At 36.3% G+C, this 24,486-nt stretch overlaps 1 long non-coding RNA gene across 1 annotated transcript in view; it reads left to right on the top strand.

Annotated features, from left to right (window-relative positions):
• The window catches only part of LOC140595813 (uncharacterized), a 187,492-nt gene extending 165,422 nt beyond the window's left edge, over positions 1-22,070 (top strand). Inside the window, exons 2-3 of the long non-coding RNA XR_011997700.1 lie at positions 5,325-5,378; positions 18,889-22,070. This is a non-coding gene — a long non-coding RNA (uncharacterized lncRNA). The remainder of the gene's footprint in view (positions 1-5,324; positions 5,379-18,888) is intronic.
• Positions 22,071-24,486: the final 2,416 nt, after the last annotated feature.

The raw sequence follows: 24,486 nt of genomic DNA, 5'->3' as shown, positions 1-24,486 counted from the left end.
TTATCAATGCCCACTAAAATCAGTGCCAGAAGATCCAGTCTGAAGAAACTTGCCATCCTTACTCATTTATGAAAATTATAATACTATAATTATCTATGAAACCAGTTCTTATCAGAATATAAACTATAGCTGACTCTTGAACAACACAGGTTTGAACTGCATAGGTCCACTTACTTGGATTTTTCAATAAATACAGTACAATACCATAAAGTATTTTGTCTTATGATTTTCTTAACATATTCTTTTCTCTAGCTTATTGTAAAAATATGGCATATAATACATGTAAAATACAAAATATGTGTTAATCGACTATTTATGTCACTAGTAAGGCTTCCAGTCAACAGTAGACTATTAGTAGTTAAGTTTTGTGGGAGTGGGATCCCTGGGTGGCTCAGCGGTTTAGCGCCTGCCTTTGGCCCAGGGCGTGATCCTGGGGTGCCAGGATCGGGTCCCACGTAGGGCTCCCGGCATGGAGCCTGCTTCTCCTTCCTCCTGTGTCTCTGCCTCTTTCTCTCTCTATGTCTATCATAAATAAATAAATCTTTAAAAAAAAAGTTTTGTGGGAGTTAAAAGTTATATACAGATTTTAGACTATGTGGGGGTTGGCACTTCTAACCCTCATATTGTTCAAGGGTAAATTGTACTCAAGTCTCCTCCATAGTCTTACAACCTAATCCAGCCATTGTCCTAACTCTTTATTCCCATTCTTAGCTAATCTAAATTCACAGTTATATTCACTATTTCTACCTCCTTATTTTTCACTCACTGTTCACAGTAATTTGGTTCTTCCAAAGTCTTCCAAAGTCAATGATGGTCTACCTAAACCAGTTGATTATTTTACTTCATTCTTTGGAAGTATCTGATATGTTATCCATTCCCTCCTTTTTAAAACACTTTCTTCCAATAAATAAATAAATAAATAAATAAATAAATAAATCACTTTCTTCCTTTGCATTCATCACATTTAATTTTCCTGGTTTTCTTCCCATCTCTCTCGCATCTTCTTGATGTGTGTATGTGTGTATGTAAGATTCTTATCCTGTCCTTAAAAGTTATTGTCCTTAAAGTTCAGTTAAGTAAATTCTTTTCACTCTCTATTACCCTCTCTATGTGAGTACCTTAATGTTCATGGTTCAACTACTGCACGTTGATGTATGGTATTTCCACTTTGCAGCTCTACTCACATATTGAAGTCCAAATGTCGCAGAATAATCTACCATGTCCTCTTTCCTAAACTCCTTATATTCTCCATATCCAGACTGGTATCACCATTTTCTACTCAAGGCAATATTCATTATAATCAATTGATTCCAATATTAAATCATTCCTTAATTCTCATATCTTCTAAAAAATTTCTCACATCCATCAACTTCTGTCCACCCACAGAACTACCATCATAGTTCAAACAATCATTGTCTCCTAACTAGATTTCTAAAATAGTCCCTTAGAGGTTCCCACAATTCCAGTCCATTCTTCATTCTGTCTCATCATTCCCTAATTCAAGACACTTTAATGATTCCCCTTTGTTGTTAGTTTGAGATCCAAATGATTTAATTTTGCCTATAGGGCTCTTCATAATTAAGGCCCTGCTTAATACTCCAGTCTACTTTCCTACTTCTTTCCCCACTTCCCTAATCCTGGCTCACACCATGCTAAACTGCTTTCAGTTCCTCAAATGTATATGGCTGCTTGCTCTGCATATATTATTACTCTACCCCACTCTCAGTATCATTTACTCTATCTTCAGAGTTCAGCTTAAATCGTGTTTTCAAGAAGTCTTCACTAAATCCTCAAATCCCAGATAGTTGCTTCTCCTATATATAGTCACAGAGCCTTTTACTTCTGCTCTCAACACCCTTAACATACACACATACAATTTTAAATTTTGTCATTACTTATCCATACTGCTAAACTCCAAGCCCTCCGAAGGAAATGAGAACATATCCATTATTTATTAACTCTTCTTAAGAATATCTAGAACAGGGGATCCCTGGATAGCTCAGCGGTTTAGCGCCTGCCTTCAACTCGGGGCATGATCCTGGAGACCCGGGATTGAGTCCCACGTCGAGCTCCCTGCATGGAACCTGCTTCTCCCTCTGCCTGTGTCTCTGCCTCTCTCTCTGTCTTTCATGAATAAATAAATAAAATATTTTTTAAAAAAAGAATATCTAGAACAATGACTGACATCCAGACAACATTTGATATATTGACTGACGAAAATATGGATGGATGTTTGCAATAACTCAGAAAAATACTCTGAAAGGGTTTTAAACTTAGATGTTTAAAAGAAAAAGAAAAACACCTCTCTGGAATGAGTTACTGCTTGCTATTTTCTTAGAAATAGACTTGGTTTCTGTGAGTATGAAAAATTCATAAAGAATACACACAGTATCCCAGTTTTAAAGTAAGGATTTTCCAAGACAGTATGATTGCTTGAGGTTGCAATAGTCATGTTAATCACCTAATACCATGTTTGAACTACACATGAATGGACAGCCAAAATTCCAAGACATCAAAGGACTCCAGTTTGATAATAATAGTTTGGAAGCAGTCAGAGAATGGTTAAGGAAGGAACTGTCAGCAACTGAAGGATAACAGTGGGAATTAACCAGTACATATCATGGAGCTATGACGGCAAATTCAGTATGGGATGTATAAGTAACAGTACAAGCCAGGATGAACCCCTGGCTCCAGCAGCCTTTAGACTTGACAATTGGACAGTCCGGGAAGATTTCAAAACTTCAAGAAATAGACATAGGATAAGGAAACTATGAGCATTAGTAGCAGTAAAACACAGAATAGGCTGAAATCAAAGATACGCTACCATGCCTAAGTACAGGAGAGGATTGACTTAAAGAGTGAAAGATACAGTATTTTCTCCAAATCAGCTTTTTTCATTTAATAGCAACAATGATTAAATATAGTTTCAAAATGCTTTAATTTTTCTTTTGAAAAAAATTCTCTTTTGGTTATACTTAAATAAAAATCCTACATAAAAACTACTAGTAAATATTTTACTTCCAAAATGTATTTTGGGGACACTTGGGTGGCTCAGCAGTTGAGTGTCTTCCTTTGGCTCAGGGCGTGATCCCAGGCTTCCGAGATCGAGTCCCACAAGAGGCTCCTCCCAGGGTGCCTGCTTATCCTTCTGCCTATATCTCTACTTCTCTCTCTGCATCCCTCATCAATAAATAAATGAAATCTTTAAAATAAAATAGAACAATAAAATAAAATTTATAATTATGATATCTTAAGTGACAAAGAAATCGGCACCAAAATAACTAACAATAAAGTCAATGTTAATACAATTAAAGTATAGTTTCTCTTGACTTCTACTCTAAAGTCTATTATATTATTCATTATTGACTTTTTTGTACATGAAGATACAAAGAAGGAATTGTTGTTAATATTTTATCAATTCTGAAATTATACCATTACATCTTCCTTCACTGATGTCACCTCCACTTAGATTATTCAGAAAGTAGTTGGGTTGGAAAACAACTATGGATTAATTTGTCTCAAATATTTTAGATAATCTAGCTCTAAAGATCCAAATCACCAGGCTTTGGCAAATCACCCACTCTTTTCTGTCTAATTTGACCTGCCACATGTTCAACATCATCAAAAACCTCATGAGTCCACAAGTAAGATCAAGCTTTTCCTTATCTCCTATGTGTTGCATTAGTAATAAGCAAAAGAAATTCTCATAATAAGTGCTCAAAAAATACTTGTTTGGTGAATGAGTGAACCAGAAGTAAGAGAATTAACTCTCTAATCCATGGCTCACTTTGTGTCAGGTATTATGCCTAAATTAAAAGAGTGGATTAGAACATACTTGACCACCTATCTTTACACATAATATCAAGCTATTGAGCTTCTCATTTCTGAAAGGTGTGAGATACTTGGAATATCTCTCTTTTTTTTAATTCCTTTGTTGATTTACTTCCAGGAGTTCTACATTTTCTTATTATCTCTCTTTTCCTGCAGCCATTTGTGCATATAATTGCTTTTAAACCATAAAGTTGTTGTTACAAATACTGCTCTATTTAATGAAGAAGACAGTACTTGACAGATTAATGATATTAAATTATTTAATAACCTCCTATCTTTAAATAAATTATAAGAGACACAGTTCATTTGTTTATTTTTAGTCCTCAGACTTTGTATAGGCAGTTAATACATAGGAAGGAATTAGAGCAAACTCATTTCTGCCTCAGGAACTAGAGTTGAGCTCTTCTCCTAACGCTGAATATTTATTTGAATTTCTAGGCAGAGCCACGCACCAATCACATTAAAATAATCTAAGCATCTTTAAAATCTAAAGGCCCATTCACTGGGTAAGTTGGACACCAAAATTTATGGAAATAGTGATTTCATAGAAGCCTGCAGTAACTTGTTCCTTTGCCTAATGTGCTCACTGCACTAAACAACACAGATGCAAAATTTTATGGGAAAAATTATATTAGGTAGCCATAAATGGAAACATCTAAACCTTTCAGCCAGTTCAACTTAAATAAAGAACAGTGAGTATCATGAAATAAAACCTATAATTAGGTTTATGTTCTCTAAAGACTCGCCAATCCTAATTTTAGAAAACAGGCCTACCTGTTCATTTAAATTTATAAAAAATGAGAATTTGCTTAAGTGTTTTCTATTTATGCCTTTAATTCTCAAATTCAATTAAATTTTAATCTTAGAACTTCTTATGTCTTGGGCTTTTTTCTATAGTTTATTGAACTTAATATTCTCTGAGGGTGGGGTTTTGTGCATGTTTACTTGTTTGATTTTGTTTTCACTCAATACAAATACACTCCATCTAATTTCCTTTCCATATTTCCATTGGTTTTGTAAAATAACTTGAAGCATGTGTATAGGCTTGAATGGAATTCTTTGTATATACTTGAATTTTTAGTGAGAAATTTTCACTTGATGTTTATGAAATAAATTTTTTTTTAATTTGTAGATAAGTTTTAGAATCTAATCATTCTTCCCTTATGGATATAATACCTGAGGTGCCTGGGTGCCTCAGTCATTTGAGCATGTGACTCTTCGTTTCAGCTCAGGTCATGCTCTCCGGGTCAAGAGATTGAGCCCCACATCAGGCTCCACACTAAGCACGGAGACTGCTTGGGATTTTCTCTCTCCCTTTTCTTCTCCCCCTCCTCATACTCATGTACATGCTCTCTCTCTCAAATAAATAAATACATCTTTGAACTGGATATAATCCCTAACTTTCTAAAATATATTTATCTATTTAATTTATGCTATGTTTATATCAGTTTGACATTCACTGTCATTTTTATAACAATATTTTTTTATTTCAGCACATAAAGAGGTGCCCCATCAAGTATATTTATTCAAATTTGGATACTCTGAAAGTAAGTATTATGATTGCTACAGCCACAGAATAAACTTCGAGTCATAAGACTTTTTTTCCCTACATGGTGGTGGCTAGGTGCTCCTCCTTTGGGTATGAATGTTCAAAACTGGCAGACTAGAAGAAAAATTTGAAAACTATTATTTTTTAAATGTATTTTCTAATTTAGAGGAAAAATAAAAAACAAGAAAAAATATATTTTCTGAGCAACCTCTAAAGAAATGAATGCCTTGGGTAAACTTTATTACTCATAACATTTATTTTTATTTTTTTAAGATTTTATCTATTTATTCAGGAGAGACACCAGAGAGAGAAAAGCAGAGACACAGGCAGAGGGAGAAGTAGGCTCCATGCAGGGAGCCCAATACGGAACTCGATCCTAGGACCCCAAGATCACTCCCTAGGCCATAGGCAGGCGCCCAAACGCTAAACCACCCAGGGATCCCACAACATTTATTTTTAATACATTTTGTGTCTTGGTTTGTTTTCCACATTTTATACAATTTTCAGCTCAGGCCTGAAGTCAAAGTTCTCAGGGCTGCTTATATCTGAGTGGGCATTGATTTTCTTTCTCTACATGTAGTGTTCTCTCTCTCTCTCTCTCTCTCTCTCTCTCTCCTAATCTCCTCTTCTTGTAGGACACAAATTGTATTGGATTGGAACCCACCCTGATAGCTTCAGTTTAATTAATCACCTTTTTAAAGGGCCTATCTCCAAATACAGTCATATTCTGAGGTACTGGGGGAACCTCAGTATATGACTTTTGGGAGAACACTGTCAAGCCCATATCTACCACAAAATTCTAATCACCTCAAAGTCTTTCCAGCTCCTTTCTTGGTTCCTTTCTTTCTCTTCCTCTTTCCATTCAAATATGTATTGTATAAACTCTACTGGAACAGTTTTCCCTGCTCTTCACATCTACTCTAATGGAGATTTCTTATCTATACTGTTACTACATCATGCTAACAAACTCTAATAATGTTCATACGTTTGCTGCCATATCTGTCTTTCTAAAACTAAGCAGCAATAATGCTACATCAACTCAAAAACCTATAATGACTCTTAAATTACTGCCTAACAATTGTCTTATAATAATTTAGACTGTTCTTTAAAGTTGCCCTTTGTCTGCCTTTTAAGGCCTTCTTTGATCTCCTTCCAATGAGGGCTCCAGTATTATGTCCCATGACTTCTCTGTGGATTCTTTAATATCTAGAACAGTGTATTTTACATTATGGGTAAAATAAACTATTAGTGAAACACAAAACTAATTTTGACAAGCCTTTTAGAAACAAAAGAACAGGATGGGATGGGATGGAATGGAATGTATCAGAATCTATCAGAATAATATTTTAGGGGCACTTGGGTGGCTCAGTAGGTTAAGCATCTGACTTTTGATTTCCACTTGGATCATGGCCTCTCAGGGTTGTGAGATCAAGCCTGCAGTGGGCTCTGTGCTCAGCAGAGAGTCTGCTTGTTCCCTCCCCCTGCTGTTCTGTTCCACCCCCTGCTTTCTCTCTCTCTCTTTCTCTCTCTCTCTCTCAAATAAATAAAATATTTTAAAAAATAAAAATAAAATTTTAAAAGAATAATATTTTAATAAGCACCTAAACATTTATACAGGTTATAAAGTTTGGGCTCTTTTTTTCTTCCCCACCAAATTATTACTTAAGACTCTCCTGAGTTCTTTATTTTGTGCCTTTCTTTGAATATTTTCAAAAAGATACTATTACTTTATACATAATTACATTGTGTAATATATGAACATAAATTACACTTATTTCCCCGCAATAACTGAATTTCATGCACACAAGTTTTGAAAATTTTCCTCTGACTACTGACTGACATGTGGATTCAGAACCTACAAGTGTGCCACATAGCACCCATGCACAGCAGCATCATAGCACAAAAGTATTAAGAACACTGTATTTCTCAGCATTTATTAGACTTTGAAACTTCCTAAACAACCATCACTGGGCAATTTTTGTTGTTACCATTTTTTTAAAATTTTTATTTATTTATGATAGTCACAGAGAGAGAGAGAGAGGCAGAGACACAGGCGGAGGGAGAAGCAGGTTCCATGCACCGGGAGCCCGATGTGGGATTCGATCCCGGGTCTCCAGGATCGCGCCCTGGGCCAAAGGCAGGCGCCAAACCGCTGCACCACCCAGGGATCCCTCACTGGGCAATTTTTAATTCAACACTGAATGGACCTCAACTATTAGTCATGTACAAGTGTTATTGTAAGTACTTAAAAAGATTTGTGTTAGCTAATTATCAACAGAGCAAGAGCACTACAAACTAACACAAAATAAAGATTTAAGAGTGAAGACAGAAGTGAAATCTGACTGTTACAGCAACAGACTTAGGGGGATGGGAGGCCTTTCTTTACAGCAAAAAGTAAGAACATAACAAAATATCAGGTTCCAGACAGCAGAGGATCATGAAAATCAGCAAGTTATTTCTGAAATATTTTAATTTTTAAAGGAAATAGAAAAATAAAGCAATTCCATATAATTAAAAATAATTTTAAATAAGCATATCTATTCATTGATGCCACATAGTAGCCTTTATCCCAACTGAGTTGGGTCATCTCCCCTGGGAGTCCTTGCTCCATATTTCAAGTGACACTAAAGAAATCACCAAGACAGAGAAGTGTTTGTCTCACAATCAAAACATGAACATACATGTGAAGACTCTCCTTCTTGTTACAAAATACAAAGAAATACTGGATGAGGATTTGAATCTAGCTAAAAGTCACCCACAGTATGTCATCTGGAGTTTTGTGGTATTGGAAGTTGTAGCCAAGCAAGATTTGTGCTTTAAGAAAACATAGGGCATGTGATGTGATGAGCACTGGGTGTTACATGCAACTGATAATTACTGAACACTACATCTGAAACTAATGTTGTACTACGTGTTGCCTAATTGAATTTATTTTTTAAAGAGATTTAAAAAAAAAAGAAAACATAGAGACCACAAAAAAATGAAGAGCTTGCACCTCAAATTACAGAAAAATATACATTTTAAATTGTGTTCCTCATTGTCAACATAATTACAAGACTAATGTTTAGATATCTATTATTTCTCTTTAAATGAGTCTCTTAGATCTTGTTTCCATTTCTACTGTGGATCAATGGTTCCCAAATGCACAAGAATCACCTACAGAGTTTGTCATCCAGGTAAGCCAGGACCCTGCCTCAGCTTAGGACCAAGGAAGTTCTATGTTTTAGAGTGCCATTCTTAAAATTTTCTAAGTCTCTCTCCTGTGCATGGGATTGTAGTACTTTTTTTTAAATTTTTTTTTATTTATTTATGATAGTCACAGAGAGAGAGAGAGAGAGGCAGAGACACAGGCAGAGGGAGAAGCAGGCTCCATGCACCGGGAGCCTGATGTGGGATTCGATCCCGGGTCTCCAGGATCGCGCCCTGGGCCAAAGGCAGGCGCCAAACCGCTGCGCCACCCAGGGATCCCGGGATTGTAGTACTTTTTAAGTGGGGTACCTGAGCCTGAAATCCCGTTGGTAGTACTTTCCAACCGTCTAGTGGAAAAAACCAATGTCATAAGGAGCTCTAGGGCTTGCTGCCTATAGGTCTGTCCCAAGACCAACCCAGGCCTCAGTTCCAGGAGTGCAGCAATGCAAGTGGATCACTCCTAGTAACTAGAGTGGTGGGGTTGTGTTGTTGGTGGTGGTGGTATGGCTGCCTGAAACTGGTCAGACAGAATAATGCTGACACACAGAGTTTGAGTAACCATCACTCATGTTGTCAGGTACAGGAAAAGTTCAGAGTTCAGAGCTTCCAGTGTTCACTGCTAACCCTTGGCCTTCAGCCCCAGGTGGATCAGTATGATAACTTGTGAACTAGATTCCGCCTATAATGCAGCCTCTAATCTACAGTACCCACAGGTAGTAGGGTGAGAGTAGGCATTCTTTGTCTCCCTACCACTGTCACCCCAACCCCTCTAAGGCTCCACACTACATATCAGCTAGTCCTCCAAGAAGTGCCACTCCGTGTCCTTTAAAGACTTTGAGAAATAAATAAATAAATAAATAAATAAATAATAAATAAAATAAAGACTTTGAGACTATTTTCTCCTTAATATCAAATGGTCCACTGCTGTCTTCTTTTGCTTCTGTGAAAGGTAGTGATGCCATGTTCTCCTAGATTGGCCTTGACACATGGCTGACAAGGAATGGGCATTCCTTGTATAAATGAGATTATTCTTATTACACTAACCAGAGAGCCTATGCCTATCCCCTTTGCTAGTGGCAGTGTGAAATGCAGAGATGGAGTCAACTCTGAAAAAAAACATCACCGTCCAGAAATTAAATAATTATGGACTGAAGAGGTCAAGAGAAGACATGATTGCAAGGTTGATCCATGATTACACAATTAAATTCCAAATAATAAATACAATGTGATGAGAAAACAACCACTCACAGTTCCCTGAATTCTCTGGGCAACACTTGCACTTGTGGCCATTATCAACAAAGCACAGTAAAACGTTTGAAAGAGGCAATGGAAGCTAGTATTATGGGCAGCATGATGGATGATGTAGCACCATAAGTGATAACATACTCCACAGTAAATAAGTGGCATGAGGGCATCTCTTCAATACAAACAGATTCTAAAGAGCCATGATACTGTAAGTAATAACAGCATTGTTAGCCTTTTCTCATGCTTGGAAAAATAAAATTTGCCAAGAATGATGTATTTGACCACCAAGAACATAAAGAGATGGTTCCTGGATCTTAATTTAAAGAGATGGTGCTTGGATCCCATAATGAATCTTCACATGTACCAACTGAAAATAAATAAGTACCTCTTCCCAACTCTATTATCTTAAATCACCATTTATAATCACTTCTTCACATAGGACCATGAATTTTGTAATACACTTGTAATAAAATTACTTATATAGACAGGTGTCTACAAAAATATTTACCCAAGGAACCCCAAACCCCAGAGGCAATCTTGATTCCCAATTCCCTCCCCGTTCAACTGTCCATCTCTCTTCTCTTTCTGCCTTCAGCTGCCTATCTCCCAACCAATACCTCAAATTTAATCTCCTAACCAGCACCAAGGCTAGAGTGGAAGACTCCCATCTATTTTCCTATCTGGTGGTTTTATGAAACCTTGATAAGCATTTGTGGTGCATTATCGTGGGACCCAGACAAATATGTCCTGATTTTTTTAAAAGAGTTGTTTAAGTTTGTAAGTTTACTTTAAGGCAGGATGACAGAAAGACCTCCCTGATGAAGAAGTTTAAATCTCCTCTTTCTGGTAAAGCTAGCTGATTAACAAGTTTGTTGCCCAGGATATCCAAAGGTTGGAGTCAACTGGTTGGAATAGTATTGGCTGAGAAACTAATTTTGAAATCACTTCCAGTTAGGGCACATCGGTGGCTCAGTCGGTTGAGCACCTGATTCTTGATTTTGGCTCAGATCATAATCTCAGAGTTGTGAGATCAAGCCTCGTGCCTGGCTCCACACTCAGCAGGGAGCCTACCTGAGATTCTCATTCTCTCTCTGTCCCCCCACTTCGCTCTCTCTCTCTCTCTCTCTCTCTCAAATAAATAAATATATCGTTTTTAAAAAAGAAATCATTTCCAGTTATTCTTTTTTTTTTTTAAGAGACATGCAGAGACATAGGCAGAGGGAGAAGCAGGCTCCATGCAGGAAGCCTAATGTGAGACTCGATTCTGGGTCTCCAGGATCACACCCTGGGTGGAAGGCGGCGCTAAACCACTAGCCACCCGGCCTGCCCTCAAGTTATTCTTTTGTTCAAAAAAGTTCTGAGGTTGCTTAGAGTTGTACATATGCTCATGAAGATATCTGATTGTAAGAAGCTGAAGGCTTCTAAACATCAAAGAGAGTGATTTTAAGCCACTACAATTTAGCTTTGAGAGTAAACTTTGTGTAGAAGAAATCAATCTTAAATTAAAATACAGATAATACCTAGAAAAAGACATCAATCCATGCTCATAGAGTGTATCTTGAAATCTTGCTTATGATGGTATTTTCTTCCAATGTATAGATAATCTGAGGTTAACAAGTACTCTGTTATAATTTTAATAAACAATTTTTACGTATTTTGTCAAAAATATATCATTGTTATGCTGGATAGTTTGTGTTTAGCCTTATCACAATATCCTGCATTTGAGGAGTACAGAACTGCTAAGGTTACTGATTTAGTGAAAGACATTAAATTTGGCAAAGTGGTTTGGAGAAATCAACAAATTCCTAAAGATCTGGCCTTCAGATCCAAACCTTTCTTATCATCATAGGTGTGAAGCAAAAGCTCCTTTCTGAGTCCAATGGCGTCTTAAAAAGACATAACCCTCCACCTACTTCCACTACCTCAGTACTGCTCTTATCCTTTCATCTCCTGTCCTCTCAACCTTTATCTCCATGCTCCCATTAAATTCTAATGCCTGCATCTGGTCAGAGTACAACACAAATGATAGTTACCAAACATCTAGATAACCAGTAAGTCAAGGTCCCAAGAAAGCCCCTTTATGTTTTTCTTTACGAGAAAAAATGCAGCTGAAAAAAAGGTAGATTTCATGAAATGGGAAATGGAAAACATATTGTATGCATTTAAAATGGATGATTTGAATATAGAGAAAATCTCTTTCTCCCTTAGTTCACTCTTCTACCACAATGAGGGTATGAAACTTTAGAATGAGTCAAGAGGGTCATAAGACATGAGAAAGTTTTCAACTATTCCAAATCATTATCCATATGTGGATTTTAAAAACCATTACTCCTATGAGATTGTTTTTCATTTCTAAGACTCCATAGGGCATTCTTTGGTCTTACATCCTATATTCTTCCTTTGTTTGAATGTTATATAGCAGTACAAAAACTCCATAGTTCATTCTGATGAATACCTTTATTACTTGGGAATATGATCCTCATCTCAGAAGGACTTTGTAACATTCGATACAAAGGTCACCACTGCTGTATTGCTTACAAATTAAAATTTTTAATAGCCCTTCTGCCCTACTCTTTACCCCCATCACCCATATATGCCTAGCATGAAAAGAAGACCTGTTCTTCTGGCAGGATGAATATAAAACACTGAAGTTTTTGTTTAAATGAAAATTATTTTCAATGAGGCTTTTTGTTAGTTCAATTCATGTATACAGAAACTTGATGGAAGCAATAAGACATGATAGCCATATAGAATAAAAACTTTGATCTCTCTCTGCCATATCTAGTTGAGCTAAGTGAAAGCTCTCACGCATACAAAAATAATGATGATTAATAAATAATTATGAAGAAGTTATCTAGACTAGCCCCTAGTATTGCAAATTCAAAGGCCTATAGAAACCAGGTTGACTATGAGGCCAACAAGTAGACTGGAGAACATATGTCCATCTGGCTGAGTACCCACTATTGACTACAATATTCAAAGAAATGCAGTCCTTGATTTGCCAATTCTGGCTTTTCAAAAACATAATATCAGATTTTGTACATGAAATCTATCCATGTTGGCCATAACTCAATAAAAAAACAAACAAACAAAAACACCTCTATGAACTAAACCAAAAACATCTGCAGGCCAGATTGTTAACAGCCATCAGTTTGCAAGTTCTACTCTAGACCAGTGACTTTGAACCTTGTGCCACCCAGGTGCCCCTCAAGTACTATTTAAATCTCTTAGAGTTATAAATGTTGTAGGAATAAAAACAAGTTTTCAATAAAAAATAAATGTACAGGGGCACTTGGGTGGCACTTGAGCACCTGCCTTTGGCTCAGGTCATGATCCCAGAGTCCTGGGATTAAGTCCCACATCGGACTCCCTATGGGGAACCTGCTTCTCCCTCTGCCTATGTCTCTGCCTCTGTTTCTCCATGAATAAATAAATAAAATCTTTAAATGAATGAATGAATGTACAATTCAGTTGTCTTTTTCTTTTAAGAGGTAAGTACACATTGGTCACCAGGCCTGCTCCATACTGGTACCATGGAAGGAAGAGATTGCTCTGAGAGTCTGTGTAGCACATCCCAAATGGCTCCATCTTTCACGCTGGTATCATCTGGTATCATCTGAGTTTTTGAGACCCCACGTATCACCATGCTCACCTCAAGGACTATTCTTTTATATGCACATTTCACTCTAACAAGTTGGAGAAAATATGATTTGGCTGAGAATTCTAAAGAAAGCCTCTTCCACAGAATGGGCAGCCCCATCCTGTGGAAACATGCATCCCCTAGTCATCAGATGCAACTTCAATTCCTCTGAACCTCATCACTTTCTTCCTAAAGCAAATGTCCACATCTTTGCAAAACAATGTGTCATTTAAAAATATTTTGTGGGTGCCTGGGTGGCTCAGTCAGTTAAGCATCTGCCTTCAGCTCAGGTCATGATCCCAAGGTCCTGGGATTGAGCCCCACATTGGGCTCCTTGCTCTGCTGGGAGCCTGCTTCTCCCTCTCCCTCTCTCTCTGCCTGCTATGTGTGCACATGTGCTCTCTCTCTCTCTCTCTCTGAACAAATTTTTAAAAATTTTTATAAATAAATAAAAATATTTTTGAATAAAATAAGGTACACAGAGCCTAATGCAAATAATGTTACATTTTCAAGTTCACTATTATATTTTTAATTTGTTTCTTTTTGAAATTTACTCCTTATTTTTCTTTCAAGATAACTTCTCCTACATTCCTTTACCACAAGCTCTTTCTTTTCTATCTTTCCTCTTTCTTTTTTGCCTTCTCTTTTTCTACTTAACGGACACAAAGGTGACCATGAGAAGAAATCCACATTTATCTATTGAAATAAACTTCATATTCATCATAAATGAAAAGACAAGCTAAAAAATTATATATATATAAAACACATATAGTCATGTACATAATCATACACCTCTTAATATTTAATATATCACCTAAGGGTGGATTTGGCTTCAAGTGACAAAACATCTAAGAATGTCTTATACAAATAAAACTTACTTTTCTCAATAAGAAGTCCATAGGTAGGCTTTTCCTAACATTAGTTTAGCTATTCTGAAATATCATCAGGGACCCATGCTCTTCCCATTCTCCTCCTCTACTATTTTAATGGTTTTGACTTTCATCTTCTTACTTGTTACCTCTTTGTTACAAGCTCCAGCTCATGCTGGAACCCCAGACATCACATAAACACTATAAAAGGAAAGAAAATATGAACAGAATACCAGCTGCTTTGCCCTTTCATCAAGAAAGATAAAAGCTTTCCCAGAAACCCTTGCGGACACTCACTTTGATCTCATTGGTTAGATTTTAACCTTTCAAGTCATTAGAACTATGTTACATGGCCAAATCCAGCTGCAAGGGAAATTAGGAAAGAGAATATACACCTAGATTTATTGCTGCATCAAATGACTCATGTTTTGTTACCATGAGTAAGTAAGAAGAGAAAAATAGGTATGAAGAAAGCAAATAACAGGATTTGCCATAGTGACCTATTTAAAGGATAGCAAAAGTAGTCCATATTGTCAGATATGCCATCTCAACTAGGCTAATAGAGGACCCAGTAAGACCCTTAGAAACCCATCTGGAGAATAAATTTATCTCTAACTAGAATAATGATTGTTCTTAGTGGAGTGAGTACCTGTGATGTGCTTTGATCCTTTGGGGAAAAAAATGTCTTCGCATGTAATAATTTTCCTTACCAAAATTTGTGCCCCACTGAATTAGTAATACTTATAAAGAAGCATTTGCTTTGCAAAGGTAAATTCGAGCCCAGATTATTCATATTTTACCAATTCAAAGTAAATAGAGTGTGAATGTGCTATTACTACATGGTTTTAAAACAAAACATGATAATTAATGCAGAGTGTTAAATTCAGATATTGAGCTTGGGTATTTAGTAACACACGAACACACGAACGAACTCCCATTGAAATGACAAATTATTTCATTTCAAATCCTTTATAGTTTACAATGTCCTAATAATGCAGTTTTCACTAAATTGCGGTAGTCAAACCTGTTGAAAACAGCATTTATACACCATTAACAAGTCATAGTAGCACACATTGCCAGCAAAATAATAATGGTGATTTCAAGTAAGCCTAACTTCTGATTTCTAAGATTGGTAAATTCTCCCTAGGAAGAATTTGCTTAACTCATATACTCCCAGTGTTGCCTTCCTTTTCTAAATTTTCTAGAATGTACAGATGTGAAGAAGCTAAATGTATATGAATCACTTTTATTTTTTCTCAATTATGCCATACTTTTCAATTTCTCCCTCTCTCCTCTCAGGTCTTCTCTGTACTATGCAAATTTTCCCTTACCTCAACTTTCTACAACTTCCTATCCTTCTTTTTCCTCCTCATTTTACCAATCTCACCAATTGTCTTCCTTTTAAATTTCCTTTAAGTGTGTTCCAGGCCTCTCAGACTGACTGACTTTAGCAGCAGAACCAAAGGGAAGAGATCTGGTTCTATAACTCTAAGGCAGGGTGCTGCCCAAGTGCACCTTATAATTTGGTGTTGGCTGGTACATGAGTAACAATCTAAATTACCAACATACTGCCTTAAGAGCTTTAGGATTTCAGTTGGTTTTTGTTTATTTGTTTTAAGAAAATTTTTCAGCTCTTTGCCCCTTTTTCTTATTCTCACTTTGTCTTTTTTCCCCTTTCAATTATGTTATTGTTTTTAGATACTTGATACCAAATTATTCAAATTAAACTTAAACTGACTGAGAGGATTTTAACTTTTTGAAAATGGAAAGCCCTCTGGGTAAAAGCCAGCTCCCATCTCTCCCCCGCTGTCACCCACACAAACCTATCTATCCAGTAAAAGGCTAAAGTAATAGATTCTGAGATGGGCTGCAAAGAAGTGGGGGATTTTTTCCAAATAAAACTCTTATTATTCTTTAGGCCTCTTTCAAGAGCCAAAGTATGTGTCATTAAATTAATCTTTAAAGTGCCTCTTTAAATGACTAACAATTCTCATTTCAACTGTTATGGCATAAAATTTAAATGCAATTATACACAAAGAAATTGCCTTCTTCCTTTGTACCTGATAATGACAAGGTCATAAACTGCCCTAAATCTATATTCTTTGCTTAGCCATTTGCAATATAGTTTATTGTAGGTATTAAGTGCTATTTAATGAAATAGCTTATAACATTAAGAAAGTGTTCTGTTCTCTAGAGGTAAAATGGTAGTAATTCAGACCTTCACTGAAAAGCATTTTGAAAAATGAAGGTTCCAACTTGGTTATCGTATGTGAATTAATTGTGTAGCTATCTGAATACTTCCTCTGTCACTCTCCACATTTCTGGATTATCAAAACAGAGCCTGAAGACACAATTTTGCCCTTCTGAGAAGAGGTCTTAATCATGAGTACTAGATATTTTCTGTTCAGTTTATTCACATACTCATTCCCTTATGTAACACATGGAATCTGCTTATGTTTTGCTTATGTTAGGAAGAAAAGGTCACAAAGAAATAGGCTGTCATAATCAAGTCAACCAAGGAGTACAGTAATCACTTTAGCAACTAATTACATTGCAATTCCTAAAACATACCAAATAACTTAAAAGAAAAAAGTGAGGAGGAGTCTAATGGCCTGAAAATTAGAATGTATTGGTTTTGAAAATGATTTTTTTTTCCTGGAACTGGAAATGACTTTGAAGATAATCTAATACAGACTCCTTACTTTGTGTGACTGAAATCAGGAGAGGTAAAGTGACATCCCTGCAGTCCCCGGCTTGTTCCATCACTTGAATTGAATCCAGATTCACATGAGGGCTATTTTCCCAGTGACCTCCCACTGAATCTGGTGTCTGAGACAATGTCTTCACTTTCTTCCATAGATGCCATATGGACCTGATAATATGCACCCTATGGCTTTAAAACATGGCCATTTTCTACAGGTGGGGAACTGAACAGTATGAACATGATAACTGTCTTCAGTAAAGCTTTCCATTGAAGGAATGCATACAGTAATATTAATGTGAATAAATATCCAAAGCTAAGGTGTTTCTAAGAGTGTGTGTCATAAGTTTTCAAAACTCATAAGAATACTCAAATCAATATTAATGTCTATGTTGGTTTATGACCTGCCAAATGTGAATTCTCTTCTCAAATACACACATGAATTTTCTGTTGATTATTATTTGACAGGACACATTTTACCTGCAGCAAAATCCAACATTTTACTACCAGCAGCATTATTGGAAAGCTAATCAATACTTTTTGTTAAAGCTTCAGGCACAAGAAGCTAATCGTATGCAACACTGATGGATGGAAAATATAAAATCAGATTTACATGTTTCTGGCCCCCTTTAAAATGGTAGTAGGGTTATAATTATCAGGTAAGATTAGCCATTGAACCATGAAGTTTTGGATTATCTGTTAGGACATAGGAGTTTCAGCAAGCATTGATTATGCCTCTGATATTATTTTTCACACATAATAAGATGGTCATTGTCAGGTTAGGTAAAAGAGTAACTGAGAACTCTATTTTGGCTCACAAAGGTGAAACAACAGAAACCATCCAAGAGACTAAAATCTGGCTTTTGGCTCAATTTAATGAATGAGAGCTTGAAGAGGAAACTCAGATACTAATACAGAGATTCAAAATTACTCTATCAGCAGACCTCCAGACCAAGAAAAGAAAGCTTATATGTGATTAAATTGGAAAAGTATACATTTGCACGGGATAATTACTCACCTTTAGTCACACACTTTAGACCTATAATTCAAAAGTGCAGGAAACCAGGATTACATTATATTTTCCAAAATGCTTATTCAGTAACTTAAATATTATAGAATAGGTGACTATAAATGCTTCTAAGAACTTAAAAATTGTATCATTTCTCCTGATTATGTGTTTTAAAACTTGACTCTCAGAAATAACAATATACTGTGATCACATTTCACAGAGATAACAAAGACAGGAAGCCAACATGCCACATGAACGATTAGTTCTTTAATCACGTTCTCCTATTGCCTGTATTTTTGAAATGTTGATATTCATGTTGCATCTATCATATATTACCCAGGCTCAATCAACAACTCACCTCTTTAAACTATTAATGATAAACTAAAGCATTTATTAACATAATGGTTGATTTACATCTTAAACCTAATTCCCAATCTAACACTTTAATATTAAACCAAGCACTGGAATAAACAGCATTAGCTTTTCCTTGCTAAGATACCAAGGGTGGCTTTAAAATAAGTCAGTTTACTGCTGTAACCTATGAATTAATGTGCCTTATAAATATGCCTTGTTAACTGATTAATGAAATGCTTATCATTGCAAATTGTAAATTAGATTGAGGCAGATGGATAGATAAACGAATCTATTTAAAATGTACTTCCTTCCTATTGCATTAAACTAGACCTTATTTTGGACTTGGATAATAATAAGTTTTCAGATAATTTGAAGTAATTTTCTGCCGTGAGCACTGATCACACCCTCAATCAGCCTTAGTGACTAAAATGAACATTGTTCTCCACCTCTATCCTCAACATATTAACTGAAAATTGATTTTTTTTTTACTCATTTTTCCAGAATGGTGCAATCAGCGGGTGATCACTTCAGGAAGAAGACCAATGTGTTCATTCAGGTTCTTTTTATTTTTCCCAGGCTCCTAACAATGATGGCTTGTGATGTATATGGCCTACAAATTCACTATAGACATCAGTTGGTTTTCATCAACGATCCTTCTTCTTGCACCTATTTTCTTAATAATCCCCTTGTGATTTCCACCCACCTCTATTTATGTAGCAAAAATGTAGTTAAGTGCTTGCTATACAAAGCCATGAAATGATGTTTTGAAGGAAAGCACAGTCTACATGGGAAATATATAAACATATGATTTAGTGAAATGCAATATAAAGACTACTGAACCTGGGTTTGAAGAAAAGGAGTAGGGAAGAAATCATTTGAATAAAAGTTGAATGAAATTTTGTGAAATGTCTCAGACTGGCAGAGCATTTCATGCAAAAGGAAAAGTTTGAGCAAATAACATGGTGTTTAATTCCCCTTTCTTAAAATTCAATGTAAGTCAAATGATATCCCTACATCTTTTCCCAAAAAATAGGCAGAGTGAATAAAAAAGCACTCCTAGTGCAGATACTTAGAACTGAAAAAGAACTAAAGCCAACAAAATAAAAGATAAATAAAGCAGAAGGAAAAGAAACAGTCCTCTTAGAAGAAATGAAGTAGATAAAACAAAAGCAACTTGGCTTTGAAATTGCATATCTGTATTGGTCAGTGGAAAAAGTTCAAACTTCATTCTAAAGCAAGATGGCTCCGGGTCAGAATGTGTTATTATATGCTTATGTGAAATTTTTGTAAGACTGGGAGTTTTCATAAACACATCTTACCATTTTAAAGATGTGCCTGTCATGATGTATTTAAGAAGATAATAAAATATTTGTGGAAAGAGAATAAATTGGGAATGGAGGATGATAGAGTTGCATCTAATTGACAGAGAATAAATTCAAAACCTAGTCCCAAATGATATGGAAAGAACTAGTTTAAATAAAGACTTGGGTTGGAGAAGACCATGCCTATCCATTTTCCAGTTTTGAGTTCCTTCATAAAGTGCTAATTTATTCATTTTGAAAACAAAGAAATAATACCCGTCATATCAATTCACCCAAAGTATTTATTATGCACTACTCATTGTACATGCTAACTGAACATTGCCTTGTAATGGATAAGTGCAATGCCTGCATACATACTGGTAAAAGAAATACCTAGTATCCCACACATGGGCAATTGACTAACCGCCGGCCTGATAACCCAGTGCACCCTACCCTATCATGCTTTGTACCTGTCCTTTGAAAACTGTTGATTTCTTAATTTGAACTTTACCATAGGCACCGCTGCCTTCAAAAACCAGACATATTTCTCTATTTTTGCTCTCAATGTTTATCATCTGCTAATCCTCTGGCTGTGTACCCAATGCTGAGGAAGGTATTATTACTCCATCTCACTCCAGACCACATCTTTATTGGGGCAGTAGAGACCACTGCTGTGGGATGGACATAAAACTGTAGTGTAACAGGTACTGCAGGTCCTAAGATGATCATACCCAGGTACTCATTTTCTAATGAGTAACATAGGAAGAAGTGATCATAATTCATTGACATGAGTGTTTTTAAAGCATATATTTAGAAAGAAAAGAGGATGAATGAATTTTAAAGAATATCTGAGAGAGAAGACAGACATTACAATGTGAAGACTAGGAAGATAAACTGCCAAAGCACCAGGGAAAAGACAAAATGATGTGTCTGAACAACTACATACATTCTTCTGATAAGGACAACATAGATAATTCCTATAATTTTTTCTACAAGCAACTACTAATAGTTTAGGAAAAGAAAATGAGTTAGGATATGAGTTACAGGACTAAAACTGCTATAAAGAATAATAGTAGCTAAAAAGACTAGAAGAGCTTGTTGAGATAAAAGACTGCCAAATGACTTTCTTTCAGAATCTAACTTAGATTAAAAACCTAGAGTGCTCACGGTTCTGCAATTTTCCCAGCATCACTTGTCAATACTAGAACCAAAGACTAAAACAGAAAATAGACACAATGAAGTTTGAAAAAAGATTTGATAGAGGAAAAAGACAAGAGAGGAGTAAACATATGGGAACTGAGGACAAAGAGGCTTCTTGTGTCAAATTATGTGACTTTAGATGCACCTTATAGACTCCAAAGCCCTATGAATTTGGGAGGTATTTTCTTTATTATCAATTTATTACTACTGAAATATTGCATGCATGTACCCCATACCACCTGGAAAACGGTTACAGGTTTTCCAGAACAAGAGAGAACATACACTTTCATTTCAATTCACAAAAAAACTTAAGTTTCTAGAATTGAGACCTAAAATTTGCCCTGGAGAAGCTTACTGTCAATTATGGGAGACAAATATATAATTAGTGCATATTAAAATACTATGCTAAGAACCACATTAAAAATAGGAGAGGCACTTAGTTAAATCTTCCTAGAGAAAATGATGCTGAGGAAATTTGGAAATATAAGTAAAATTGAGTCAGCCAGGACATTTCAGGCAGAAGGAACTGCAGAGGAAAAGGCAAAAGCCTAGAAAATGCATTTAACTAAATCACCAAATCCAAGAAAACAGTCTGCATTATAATATTTGTATCATCTGTAAAACTGAGAAGAACCGATAAGAAGAAATAGTTTGGATTATTGTTCAGAAAATCTTCCCTTCCCTGTGCCTTCCCACTACAATCACATTGATTTCTTAATTGCCTATATGATTAACTTTAACTTAAGGTATGCTAGAAGTGATTCAAATAGAGACTTGAAATGTGCTTGCCTGTTGGCTACTTGCTCTGTTGCACCTCTGCCAGTGCAATGAGAAGATCATGCCTTGACTTTCCCAATGCTCCAAGGAACATGAAAGACAGGTGGGGAAGCACCAACCATCCAGCTGAGAGATGTGAGGTGTGGAACCCAGCCGGGTCCTGCCTAGATCATTTCACTCCAAGCTAGCTGGTGGACATATGAGTGAATTTAAATGATTTTTATTTTAAACCTCCCACTTTTAGAGTGTACATTATATACCAATAGCTACCTATACACAGTTGAGCATGGCTGACGCTGTGTTGAATCACTGTTTTAATTTCCTACTTTTGTTTCACATTCTCTACAAATTTGCGTTTACTTTTGTAATAAAGATAATTTTAAAAAATAAATCATATATGTAAAATATATCATTTATGATGCAAGAATCTTTCAAAAGGTTATATTGTCTAGTATCTTTCCTCTTAAACAATTGTCACTCATTAACTGTATCTTTAAGTCACAGTACCATTATTCTCAATTGTATTTGTATATGAAATTCCTTTGATGGTCCTAAAGCATTTCTTCTCAACAAACTTCTCTGGTTACTCCTTCAGGAAAAGATGAAGCCCAGACAGGAAGTGGAAAATACAAGTTTCAGATATATGGAGAATTGATTTAACAAAATTAGACAATTCTAAGAAAGCACCTAGTACAGTGCCTGGTGCATAGTAAGAGATGATCAAGAAGGATTTGAGTCATGCTCATAGTCTCCCCTCATATTTTCATTAGCCAGTTTCAGGAAAGCTCTCCTGAGGATTTTCAAATTCATGCTCATTTGCATTTTGGTGGTGGCCCAGGTAAATCATGCTGTCTCTTCAATGATGCAGTTAAGAGAAGAAAAGTCAGGAAGGTTCTGGCCCTTTGGATTTTCATGGAATTTTCAATGTCTGTTTTGACATCTGAGTTTCTGATTTTCTGTGATCTGTCATTTATGAGTGCTGAAGTGAATAAGTGAGAGCCATTAAACAGCTGCACAATTTGGGGGACTTTTCACAGCCCAGTTGTTGGACTCTGCAGGGGATCAGTGAGGATTAGGCACAAAAAAGCAGACAGGCATTTTAATTAGAGTAATATTAACATTCACAAACTGTCATATTATGGAAATCATTGGCAGTGTGGAAGCTCTGCTACTGAAGCAAAGGCAGGAAAAGCAAAAACAATCAGACCTCAGAATTTCCAGGATATCCTCAGCAGCTAGCAGCTGACATAGTCAGGTGAGCACCTAGTGTAGCATTCAGGAGAAACAAGTACAGGACTTAAGGAGACATCTAGGGGAATCCCAAGCAGATCTGTGGATTCTCTAAAGCAACTTTTTCTTATTAAGAGTCATTTCTATAAAGAGGCTGTTGTGTTCTGGTCCCAGGCCATCAGCCAGCAATGTTTTTTTGTTTTTGTTTTTGTTTTTTTTATATAATTTTTTTAAGATTTATTTATTTATTCATGATAGACAGAGAGAGAGGCAGAGACACAGACACAGGCAGAGGGAGAAGCAGGCTCCATGCCGGGAGCCCGACGTGGGACTCAATCCCGGGACTCCAGGATCACGCCCTGGGCCAAAGGCAGGCGCTAAACTGCTGAGCCACCCAGGGATCCCCAACCAGCAATGTTTTTTACTAAGAAAAGGACATTATAGAGACACAGGAAGGTATAAATAAATCTATGGCACAGTCCTTGACTTCAGGGACTTTTGATGAAACTATACATATAACTACACTAAAACAATACCTGAAGTATACATGAAAGGATAACATGTAAGTGAATTTCAGATAGTTAACACAGCTCAAAATTCATTTTTGAATTCTATAGCCACAAAGTTATCAAGAATATCAAATGAGAATACCCATAAATAACTTCTTATAACAAATGAATTTTGAGATGAGTTTGACAAAGAGGAAGGATAGAATTGGTGTACAAAATAGAAAAATCACAAATAAGAAAATAACATTCAATATTAACTGCATATCTGGGGTGCCTGCGTGGCTCAGTTGGCTAAGCATCAAAACTCATGATTTCAGCTCAGGTCATGATATCAGGGTCATGAGATGGAGCCCGGCAACTGGCCCCACACTCCGTATGGCATGAATTTGAGTTTTTCTCCCTACCTCTCCCTCTTCCCCCACTTGCATGAGTATATGCACATGTGTGCGCTCTCTCTCTTTCTCTCTCTCTCTCTCTCATAAAAAAATAAATATGTATATGTATTTTTTTAAAAAAAGAAATAAGTACTGTTTAAAAACAATATTAACTGGATGCCTTAAAAGTGCTAAGACAAAATCACAGAGAACAAAGAAGGAAAAAATGTAAAGGGGATAAAGTCAACATCACAACGTGTTTATATAGTGTCAAGGTTTTATAGTGGTCCTTTGGGCATGGATCTAGTAATCTCTGCCAAATGTAATCCTCCCACCACCACTCTTGAATCAAAGACTCATGTACAGTTTCACAGGGGAGTGCCACTTGGAGACAGAGTTGAAGGTCTCTAGAGTTATGAAGGAAGTGGGGTGTGGTGAGAATCAAAATGGCTGGAGCTCTCTGACTAGTGAGACACCAGTTACACCCTGTCCTTTATTGTAGTTTACTGGTGAGATCGTTGAGAAAGGCAAGCTCATAACTACTAATGAGGATATAAATGAACTGAGAATGATAAATAACTTTCCCTTAATCCCGCAAAAAATCCCCACACTCACCACACCACCATAAAAATCAGCCTCATCCACATGCACCACAATCAAGAAAATGAAGCAGGTCTGCAGAGTAGATAAGTTAAATGAATATAAAGT

The sequence above is a fragment of the Vulpes vulpes genome, chromosome 15 (assembly GCF_048418805.1).
Source record: "Vulpes vulpes isolate BD-2025 chromosome 15, VulVul3, whole genome shotgun sequence".
NCBI classification, from domain to species: domain Eukaryota; kingdom Metazoa; phylum Chordata; class Mammalia; order Carnivora; family Canidae; genus Vulpes; species Vulpes vulpes.
Note: the sequence above shows the minus strand (reverse complement) of the source record. Positions and strands in the feature narration are given on the sequence as shown.